Source organism: Rhagoletis pomonella, unplaced genomic scaffold (genome assembly GCF_013731165.1).
Source record: "Rhagoletis pomonella isolate Grant_MI unplaced genomic scaffold, Rhpom_1.0 Rhpom_scaffold_00007, whole genome shotgun sequence".
Classification (NCBI taxonomy): domain Eukaryota; kingdom Metazoa; phylum Arthropoda; class Insecta; order Diptera; family Tephritidae; genus Rhagoletis; species Rhagoletis pomonella.
The window spans coordinates 69,238,448-69,249,749 of record NW_023458561.1 but is presented as its reverse complement, the minus strand read 5'-3'; the positions used below and the strand labels follow the sequence as shown (position 1 = coordinate 69,249,749).

The 11,302-nt window shown below is 31.1% G+C and overlaps 1 protein-coding gene across 1 annotated transcript in view; it reads left to right on the top strand.

Moving 5' to 3' along the window:
* The window catches only part of LOC118743437 (rhythmically expressed gene 5 protein-like), a 243,331-nt gene that overhangs the window by 70,806 nt on the left and 161,223 nt on the right, over positions 1–11,302 (top strand). The window lies entirely within an intron of this gene.

The window sequence follows — 11,302 nt, the reverse complement described above, 5'->3', positions numbered from 1 at the left end:
AAGTACCCCATTTCAAAATCCATTTCTGCGTTTTGTAACGTCTTTTCATTTTTTTACATTTTGTCATGCAAGTGTTACGTAACGGGACATTGGAATTACACATACGACCTGCCGACTTTGTGTGTTGTTGCATTGCATTACTTTTGTATACAAACCCCATCTCGTCTATTCCGACCATACATATATATAATACTCCTATATGTATAGACGTACTAGCCGGCCTCGTATACGCGAGGCTTCGCCACGCGCTGAATGTGTAAATATTAAATAAAATGCGATTGACAATAAAACAGGTTGCAAGCGTACTAAAAAAAAGTTTATATAATTGCGCATTTGAATACCAAGGCCTTTCATTTTCAGCTCACATTTTTTAATTTTTCGCACAGGTTGCAACCCTCTTCGAAAAATAAAACCCTACTGCAAATCGGAAGGTCAAGCCTTTTCCTTTGACACCGCACTTTTTTTTAAACCGAATGAACTGTGCATATCTAATGTCATTAACAAAAAATGCCCTCGCGTATTATACATACATAATTTTAAAAATAGATGGCAACCCCACTCAAACAAAAAATGAAAACCTATTGCACATGCAGAGATCATATCCTTTCACTTGGTACCTCAGTTTTTACAAACAAATGGAGATCTTATAATTTTTAAAAAGTGGCAACCCTACTCAAAAAGTAATATCTACATTATTGAACATCCAAAAGCCGAGCTCTTTTATTTATATTGTATATTTTATTTAGTTTTTTAGACAGGTGGCAACCCTATTAGAAATCTAAGTAAAAAAGGTCACTCTCCTGCCGATACAGAGTATATTAGAGAAAATCTCGTCAAAATCCGTTCAGTAGTTTTCGAGATTACCGCGTACAAAAAATTTCGGCTACACACTAATTTTCAATTAAAACACCACACTTTTATGTTATTCATATTGGTTTTATTATATTGAGTGTACATAGATAATTTTCTTTAATTATCTAATATATTTTTTTATTTTGTTTTTTTTTTAACTTTCTTACTCCATTTGCGTTTATTTTTCTTACTTATTCAAATTTTCTGTAATACAAACATACTACAGCTTTCCTTTTATTTTTAGATTTATGTATGTATGTATGTATGTAGATTTACTCCTTTTTATGTTGTGTATCAGTTATCAATTCCCAAGGGTAAAAAATATACATACATAATTATTGATAAATAATACATAGTTGCTAGTGACTTTAACTATTAACTATTTACCTTCTTTAGTTTAGTTTTTGTCATTGGTAATTTTGCGATTTAGTTTTTCAATTTAATTTAAACTTGTCGGGCATTTTACATAATTAATAATTAAGTTTTAGTATGCTCGCTCTTGCAATTAGATAATTTAATTTTATGCATTAGATTTCCAAATAAAAATTCATATGAATACACAAACGAAAACGATATTTTTTTGTTTTTTTTATAGATACATACAAATCACTTTGGTAAAGCATTGTGGTCTTACGGTTATTACATAATTTGTTTAATGTTTTTTTTTTTTTATATGTATGCATGCACATTTACATATGTGTTTATAAAAAGCCCACTCCCACTATTAGAAATTACAAACAATCACCCGAGCGAATCACTAACTCGCGCAAACGGCGGTGTTTGCGGTCTTCAAAGCATCGGCCGATCGCCCCCGTGCGTGAAACTTCTTCTTCAGGCCATTGACAATTTTTTCTAAATACATACTATGTGTGTATGTATGTATGTATATGCGTTCTGTTCAATCTCTTAATGGCGGTGGTATACACATCATACACGCGTGTATAAGTACATACATAAATAGTTTCTATCTCTGGATTTGGACCAAATACAGCTAATCGAAGCGATAGATAGCCGCGACGTCAATTATTATTGAATTATCGTTAAAGTAGATACATTTCGATTTGGAGCTTTGGTTTACAATTTCAATTTCATACAGTTTTATATTGCAATTGCCTAATTTAATGAGTTTATATGGATTGATTTCTTGTTTTTTTTTTTGTTTGATTTATTGATGAGTTCTTACAATTGTTTATTGATTATTTAGTAGGGGATTCACAAGACGTGTTAAGCGTCGTAAAATCTTAAGCCCAAATTAACGGCTAAAATGGTTAATTATATATATGTATATATATATTTATCAGATTAAAAACATTTCGGTGCAGTTAGAAATCCGCTAAAATCATTTTAGCCGTTATTTTACATAAAAAAAAAAATTTAAGCTTAAGATTTTACGTCTTGTGAATCCCCTAAAAATATGTTTTTGATTTTGTGGATTTTTGCTTTTCGATTTTTCATTATTATGTAGTTATAATAATAATCTTCATCAGTATTGGCCTGCTTACGGTTTTGCTTCATTTCATTCCATATTTTGGAACTCGTATTATTTGCCTTAAGTAATTACACATTTATATAAATATTATCGGTGTTTTTGTGTGTGCGTGTATCTATGCATATTATTTCTTAAGTATGTATGAAATCAATTTAGCATTGGTTTTAATTATTTATTAGATTTAATTTTCGAAATAAGTTACCGTTATAAATAACTTATTGTCGACGAGATTCAATGCAGTTTTCCTACGTCGCCGCCATTGTTTATTATTCGCGCAGCTAACGAAACGCTTCAAAAGTGGCTCATTGCTGAAGCGATCGTCCACTGCTCGATAGATCAAATGTAAAACTCTAAAATGGAAATGGAATTCTGTATACAAATCAAAGTGTTTTATTTGAAAACCATTTTGAAAGTGATAGTGACACTGTTGCCTTTACCGCATGATTTTTGGTTCAGCGAAAGTGAAGTCAACTTTTTATGTCGGACCTATTTATTAGCAAGAATAATTGGATGCTCTCATTGGATTTGGGAAGCATTAGGCTGTCCTTTGAACCCACAACATAATATTTCACACGTGGCAACTATTTCAATTTATCCTCAATTTACGAGCACTCTTTTTCGAACTTCGATGATTTCATTCAAAGATTATTCTGATCTAATAGTTCGAATTCGCAACAAATAAAAAAAAAAGATTTTTTAATTACCTTATTCCCCTTTTATCGAGCGCAATCGCACATACTGACAGTTCAATAATGTCTACGGTAGCCATATATTGGACTGGATTCTATAAGTGCATTCTATAAAAAGGATTTTGGCGCCGAATCAACGGTGTTTGTTGCTCTCGATGTAGTAATCTTGATTCCAATTCTACATTTAAAATGTTTCTTGAACGATTATGGAATGTAAAAATTTTTATTGGCCACGTAAGAAAATGCATTTCTCATGCAAAATTTTTTTATTTGTTTTTTTTTTCTATATAAAAATCATAGGTTGATGTGCTTTCTTTTATAAAAATACAAAATACAATAATGTACGTTGTTTTTATTAACCATTTTAACAAATAAATAAAAATCATTCTATCAGTTGAATGGATTTATTTTTTTATTTGCCATGTAGCTTGATTTGAGATCCGCAGAGCAGAGGCTAATCCATCATGGGAATCCAAGCCCAGCTTTATATCCTTGTGATTTTATTTAAATAACACTTTGAGTGTTATGCTAATTAGTGTAAAAGCTACTGAAAGCTACTGCATAAAGTTCACACACACAGACTAGTTCAGAGGACAAATGTATGATGGTGTGTTCTACGCAGCTTTCTTTTGTTTTTTTTTCAGGTGCGAAATCGTTCTTTGAAATCCAAAGAAAATTTATTCGGTTCGGGCCGCCGATGAAACCAAAGTTTTCAAAAAGCGATTTCATTTGTTTTTGGTTTTTTTTTTTGGGAGAACAAATTTTATCACTAATTAACTCGTTTTATTACAATTTAGTATGAAGACGTTATATGTAGACATTTGGGATTGTTAAAGATTTTTTAAATGCGATTGATCGTATATGAATAAATATGAATGCACATATGTAACATATTAAATACATACATACATCCATATCGTTGATGAAATGAGGCCACGGGGCCAGAGGGCCTATCTACCAAAAATTTTTTTTTTAAGTAATATGAGAAAGACGGATCAATAAAAAAATAATAGCAAAAAAAAGCCTCGGGCTAGTACCGTTTCGATTCTAGTAACGTATTTTAAGGGGAGCCTCAACTTTTTTTTTTGAAATATCAGTTAGTCTACTCTGGCCCTCATGGCCTCAAATGTAGAAGGCCCCAACATAAATTTTAATTTTTTACGGGAGAAGCAAAAACCCAAACCTCAAAGACATTCAATTCTCTGCGGAGGGATTCTTAAAAGGGGTCATACAATCTTTGAGTTTTAAGTTACGAACCTACATTTTTTTTAGGTAGTTGTGGTTTAGTCATACATAGGCTCACTGTACTATATATTAAGTGCATCATAAAGCATTAGTACACACTGAAAAAATTGCAGTCAAAATTTAAAATTCATTATCGTTAAATTTTTACTGCCTAATCCAAATATTTACTGGTAATTAGAAGTCAATGCACAACCACTACACCTTTTCCAACAGTATTTCAGAAGAACACAATGTGTTTCAGAAAAGCAAAAATGTATTTGAGAAAAATATTTTTAGAATACAGTTGTGCTTTTCTGAAATTCATTTGTGTTTTTCTGAAATACTGTTGGAAAAGGTGTAGATTAAAGAAAAAATTAAAAAAAGCGATATATATATTTTTTTTTAATCATGTATTTATTTTAAGCATACCTTCTATATACGCTGGGTTTTTCATAAAACAAACATTTAAAAATCTACAGCGAATGAAAACAACCGTTCCACAGGTGCTTATGAGTGTTTTGGCGTACTGTATTTTATTGAAACGTTTTCAATTGTGATTTCGGTTGATTTTTAGCTATCAGTAAATATTTTGTGTAATCAGTAAAATTTTACTACATAGTAATGCAAAATAAATTTCACTAACAGAAACCTTTATTTTTGCTGCCCATCTATGACTTTAATATAAGTTTATTAAAAATGCAAAAACCCATATCTAGAAAAGTAATAAAAAAAATTTTAGTTTAAAAAACTAATTCTGAAATAGGGCGCATCGATATATCAGGCATACATATCCACATATCGACTGCTGAGTGGAACAACGACTTATATCTCGGCAGCCAGTTCGAAAATGCCCTATCTCACAAAAACTTTTCAAGAATGCCCTATTTCAGAATTTGGTTGACGAACGCCCTATTTCAGAATTCGTTTCAAAAATGCTCTATCTCAGCTGCCGATTCAAAAACGCCCTATATCAGCACATTTTCAATACACCGATTTCTGAGATATGGCATTCTTCAACCAAATTCTGAGATAGCGCGTTTTTCAATAAAATTCTGAAATAGGGCGTTCTTGTAAAATTTTTTGAGATAGGGCGTTTTCCAACTTCCACTCAGCAGTCGATATACATGCGTTATTTGGGCCAAAAGTAGGAGGGTAAACATTTCGAATTTCGCACAAAAAAAAAAAACTTTCCTTATATTCTGGGGCACGCTAAGCAATTTAAGTGTTACCAAAAAAATATGCCATATGCTCTTCATTTATGACTAAATTTCGTTGAATTAAATACTCGACACCCTGGCAGTTTTTAAAAGTCAAATTTACTGTACATACATATCGTCACCTGAAATGCAAAATGTCGTAACTAATAAAAAATTCACTTTTTATTGATATGATGAATTTCATCGAATTGCAATCTCCACATTGTTTTATGAAAAAAATATATATATTAGTCTCGACTTTTTCCATTTCAGTGACGATGTTTGCTACCTTTTTTTTACATTTCACGGTGACGATATCGATGGCTGAGTGAAAGATCGACCTACTCCAGAATTTGACTGAATTTCTGAATTTTATTGAAAAACGCCCATCGCAACGCAAATCTCAGAATTCGGTTCAAAAACGCCCTATCTTAAACAAAAACACATTGAAAATGTGCTGAGACAGGGCGTTTTTGAATCGACAGCTGGGATAGGGCCTTCTTCAACCAAATTCTGAGATAGGCCGTTTTTCAATAATATGTACTTATAAGTAAACAAAAAATATTTATTTAGTGCTCACACTTTTATTAGTTACCGAGTGGAAGTACCTTTAATCACTCGGCTGCGGCGGCAGCCACATAAGTGAATAAGTACAAAGTTTTTAGCGCTTAGATCCAAAAAGTTTCTTGTATCTACATACATACATTCGGTGATTTTTGATACATATTTGCAAGGTTTTGAAAGTAAATTTTTTTTGTTTGTTTTTTTTTCATAAAAAACCTTCAAACTGTATACAGAGCTGAGAAAAATTTAACACATTTTCATTAAAATTTAAACCTTTTAGAATCTGAGTATGCAGTTGGGTGGCCCATTAAATTTTAATATAATAAAGTGCAAGTTTGTAGCGACTGCAAAATCGCGTTGATTTTTAATATTTTTTTATTTTTTTGCTAGCAGCTTTTGCGGTTTTTTCATATAACAAGTGCAATTTATAAAAACTGGCTTTGATTTTTTTAATTTTCATTGCAAATGGAATTGCGAATTCTTTACCGTAAGAAATTCATACTTGCATGGAAAACAGTACAAAAAGGCGTCAGAAAAAAAAAATATTAAAAATCAACCCGATTGTGCAGCCTCTTAAAACTTACACTTTATTCTACAAAATTTAATGGGCTATCAACCTGCATACTAAAAAAAATCAGAATAAAAAGTTGAAATTTTAATGAAAATTTGTTAATTTTTTCTAAGCTCTGTATAAAGTTTGGTTAAAGCATGGACCATATTTTTATGACACAATAAAAATATAGTTTACCTACAAAATCTTGCAAATGTTTAAAAAAAATTCCCGTGTGCACTAATTTCGGCTCCCCGCATTAAAAATATTTCAAAACATTTTATGTTCGAGCTTAAAAGTTTTTATTTTATATTTTATTTCGAGATGGAACTAGGGAGGGGTCACGATGTGAACGACAGTGGCAATCGAAAATTGCATACATTTTTGAAGATATTTTGCTCCTTAACTAAAAGAACGGCTCATTTCGAAAACTTTTTTCGAGGCAAGTATACCGAAATGGCTGCCAGCTCTTCTGTCGGTTCCCGCAACCCATTTTTTTTTTTTTTTGTAGTTTCAATGCCTAGTGGGAAAGCCGTATAAGTTTACTTGAAAAAGTAGTTAACGGATTAAGTTGTAAGTAAAGGATTTTCATCAGGTTTGGTGGTTTGGTCAGAAAAATTTCGAATATTTTATTTACATACTTTGGAAATATACATATGTATACTAACACCGCAGACTATTAGCAATATTTCAAAGCATATCAGCTGCTATGTAAAACTTTGCGCTTGTAGGTATATACACATATCTACATACACCGATACACAACCATGTTAAATGTATTTAAAACCATTTCATACTGAAAGCCATAAAGTTTATAGAAAAACGTTCAAGGATTTTGTAAGTTTTTTTTGTTTTTTATTTTGGACGGCAACGTAAAAAATTGGCGCATATACGTAAGTATTTTGCGTAAATAAACCCATGCCAGTGCTTAGTAAAATAGAGAGAAACTATTTAAAAGCGATTTCTTGTGATTTTTTCTTTAATCACTCTACAACTACAACGGTTCAAAAACTAAGCTTTTTAAAAGCTATTACATTTTGAGTTCGATCTATTACCCATTAAAACGTTTTTAGTTAAAGCTCTTTTATATTCCTAACGACGATTTCTCTCACACACACATACATAAGTGGATTTTTTCTTAATGGCAGACGAATTTAAAATCATTTACCAATTAAATGGGTTGAGGGAAAAAAATTCAAAAATTTCTTAATTTTCAACCGACTTCAAGAAAGGAGGAGGAGGTTACCAATTCGTCGGAATATATTTTTTTTTTTTTGTGTATGTTAGCGCATAACTTTGGACCACGTAAAGCGATTGTGACAATGATTTGGTTTAGATACGATAATTGGATCATGAAGAAATTAACGGTACTCCTAAATTTTTATAGGTGTGAGAAATGAGGCGGTTATGTTTTCTGCTTAAAAATTACTTGTTATAAATAAATTCTCACATTTTTTTTTTATAAATGTCAATATTTTCGCTAAAAATAAGTTAGATTTATAATTTACACTTCGCTTGAGTTTACCGCATTTGTTTACACACGAATTTATCGCAATTTGTGCAAACGATTTCCAATACAACGTTTTGATAGATGGTTTACCAGTTTAAATGAGTAGCCAGATTTGTTATTTTTTTTTATTATTTTGATAAAAAAAAACAAATTCTTAAAAAAACTCGAAAGCGAAAAACTCGACTATACTGCATTCGACTGAACTAAAACTCCACAGTTTCTTAAAGGTATCCAGTATGTATACATGTGTATGTATAATGTTGTATGTATCTGTGCTATTTGTAAGCACTTCAAAGAGATCACACAAATTAATGTAGTCAGGCAAAAAACAAAAGATGCCTTACCTTGAACTCAGTGGGTAGCAGAAAACTTGCATTTTGTTTGAAGCACTCGGTCAGCGCTCGAAGAGAATAATGTAAATATGTACAAATCGCTAGCTTAGAGCGAAAAGTTGCTAAGTAAACTTTTTATGACAACTCATATTTTGATATAGGAAGCAAGAAATATTAAAAATGAAATTTGCTAAGTCCAAAAGACGCACTGAAAATCCGACAAAATCAAAACCATATGAAAACTTTTAATAAAGATCGATTCCTTTCTATTCGTATGGAGTTTCGCTTTGCCTTAAACACGCAAAATTTTGTATTCAAAAATTTGCGAAATACTTGATGAAAAAGGCTATAAGAAGTTTTTTTCCTCCTGTTTGCACTCTATGCTAGCGACATGTAATACGGTGATGCGCGGCAATATTGCGTTGAGCTCATTTTGTATCGTAAAATTGTGCTCGTACATTGTTCGAGCTCATTAAAAATCATCCTCAACACCAGCTCATGCACTTGCAAGTTATCGCAAAAAGTTTTTGCCCCACCATATTTTTGTATCCGCTTACTACTCGCGTTAAACATTTTTTTTTCCACACATGCTAGTGCCGTTTTCACAGAAGAGAGTTAGTTACTCACAACATTCGGAAGTTAACTATAGATTTTCAGTACGAAAATTGAGAGCTAACTGCCTGAACTGAATGAGAGTATAAAGAGTAAAGTTATAATATGTAAATCAGTATTTTTTAATTCGTTTTCCACAGTTTTTATGTTTTCATCCTTTATTGGTTCATAATATAAATATTTCTTTTCTTATGAGCGCATATAAATTATTTGTATTATATTAATTTAAGTTGTTTATTATTATATCAAAGTTATTATTATTATTATGTATTACCAAATTTACATAAAATCATCATATTAATAAAACGAAAACAAGAACAACAAAAAATGGTTAACTAATCGAAATCATAATACAAATAATAGTAATAAGTATGTAATAATAGAACAATAAATGTGTAAACACAGAGCTTGCAAAATGTTTTAAACGCTGAAGTTAAAACGCATTTTTAACGTCAAAGTTCGTCAAATTTACAATTCTTCTAATGGCCATCATCATGTTATACAAAAACAAAACTAAAATTTACTTCTTATTGTAGCTTAATGTTTACATGTGTGTGTGTGTGTGTGTGTGTGTGTGTGTGCATGTAATCTGGTATGCCATTAACAACATTCATACCTCCTGCAACTGCATAGCTGCACAACTGGTATCAACACATGTACATATGAATCTATGTATGTACGTATGAATGTGCGTTTAATTGTTTTTAATATAGTCGTGTTTTTGATTTTTTTTTTTTTCGTAGTTTACCTAATCTGCAGTGTTTTGCAGTTTACATATATAATGTATGCATATGTATATTTCCTTACAGTTTTCACTTCGTGTTCGTGCCCACGTTGTTTATGTGTGTGCGTGTGTAGTAGTAGTTGTTGTTTTATATGGCGTCGTGTTGTTTAGTTTTGTTTTTATTTTAAGCTATGTAATTTATTTGAAAGTAATTTATTTATTTTATTATTTTTTGTTCAAATTACCTTTTTACTACATAAAAATTCGCGTATATTTCACACACGCAAAAGTTCGAATTACAATACATAGTTTTATCATTGCGTGCATTTTATGCACTTTTGAAGTGTCGTCGCCAATTTCATGCTCATTTAAAACTGTCACAACAACAACAATACAAAAATCTCTATGTAGATTTGCTGCCGCTCTTCTGATTCAGACTTTTCGTGTAGTCAATTTATCGCTCGCCAGTAGTGCCAACAGCCATTTTAGGAGCGGCGTTTGAATTTTGAAGTTGTTGTTGTGCTAGCTGTTTTTTTGTTTATTTTTGAAATGATTTGGTGGAACCTTTTTCTTCTATACATACATTTCTTTTGAATTAGCATTTATTTTCTTTAATTTTTTTTTAATTGTATTTTAGTTTACATCTAGTGGTTCACTTCATCAAAACATGTACAAATAGTGTATGTATGTATGCATGTAGTATGTATATATTCGTAATTATTTATAATGCATATTATAAACTTTTCCTCATTCATTTTTAATTTGCCTCCCTTCTTACATATATGTAGTAGATAGTATTCTTCCTTTTGGCTCGATAAGTATGTAAGTATGTATGTGAATGAATGTATTTGTGCTTGCGAAACGAACTTGCCGTTGGCATTCTATGAGACTCTCTGTGCTGGTTCCAAGCCAAATTCCCAATATTTTCACCTAAATTTCCCAAAAGTTCCTGGTAGGCGCAAATTTGTCCTCAACATACACGCCGGACGCATGTTTTCGGTAATGCTCTTTTTACACTGGGTTGTGCCTGATTGCCTTCTCATTTCATTTATTTCTACTTTTTTTTTGGGGGGGATGTTATTACTGTTGTTTTTTATCTAGTTTTTCATTATACACATTTTGAAATTTTTTAATTATTATTATTGTTATTTTCTAAATTTTTATTTTGCGTTATAAAATTTCCTTTTAAATAATCGTTAGTTTAATTTTTATACTCATCGCCCAGTCGCGCTATTTTGTTTGTCTAACTTTCTGTTTATTTTTATTTTTCTTTTTGTATTTTGTATTAATTTAGCGTTATATGTGTATTTTTTGTTTTCATATTTTTACTTATATTTTTATGCGAAAAAGGAATCATGAATATAATAAAATCACAAAAATTGTCCGTCCATCTGAATGCACTTCAGACCAGATTATATTCCTTCAGATTTGATTGGAGAATCGTATCCTTAACAGCTGCAAACACGAATCTAATATTTTCAGTATCTAAAAAAAAAGGCCAAAGATGAGAGAGTTGATTAGTAATGGATAATTGCAAATAAATGCATACGATTTACATAT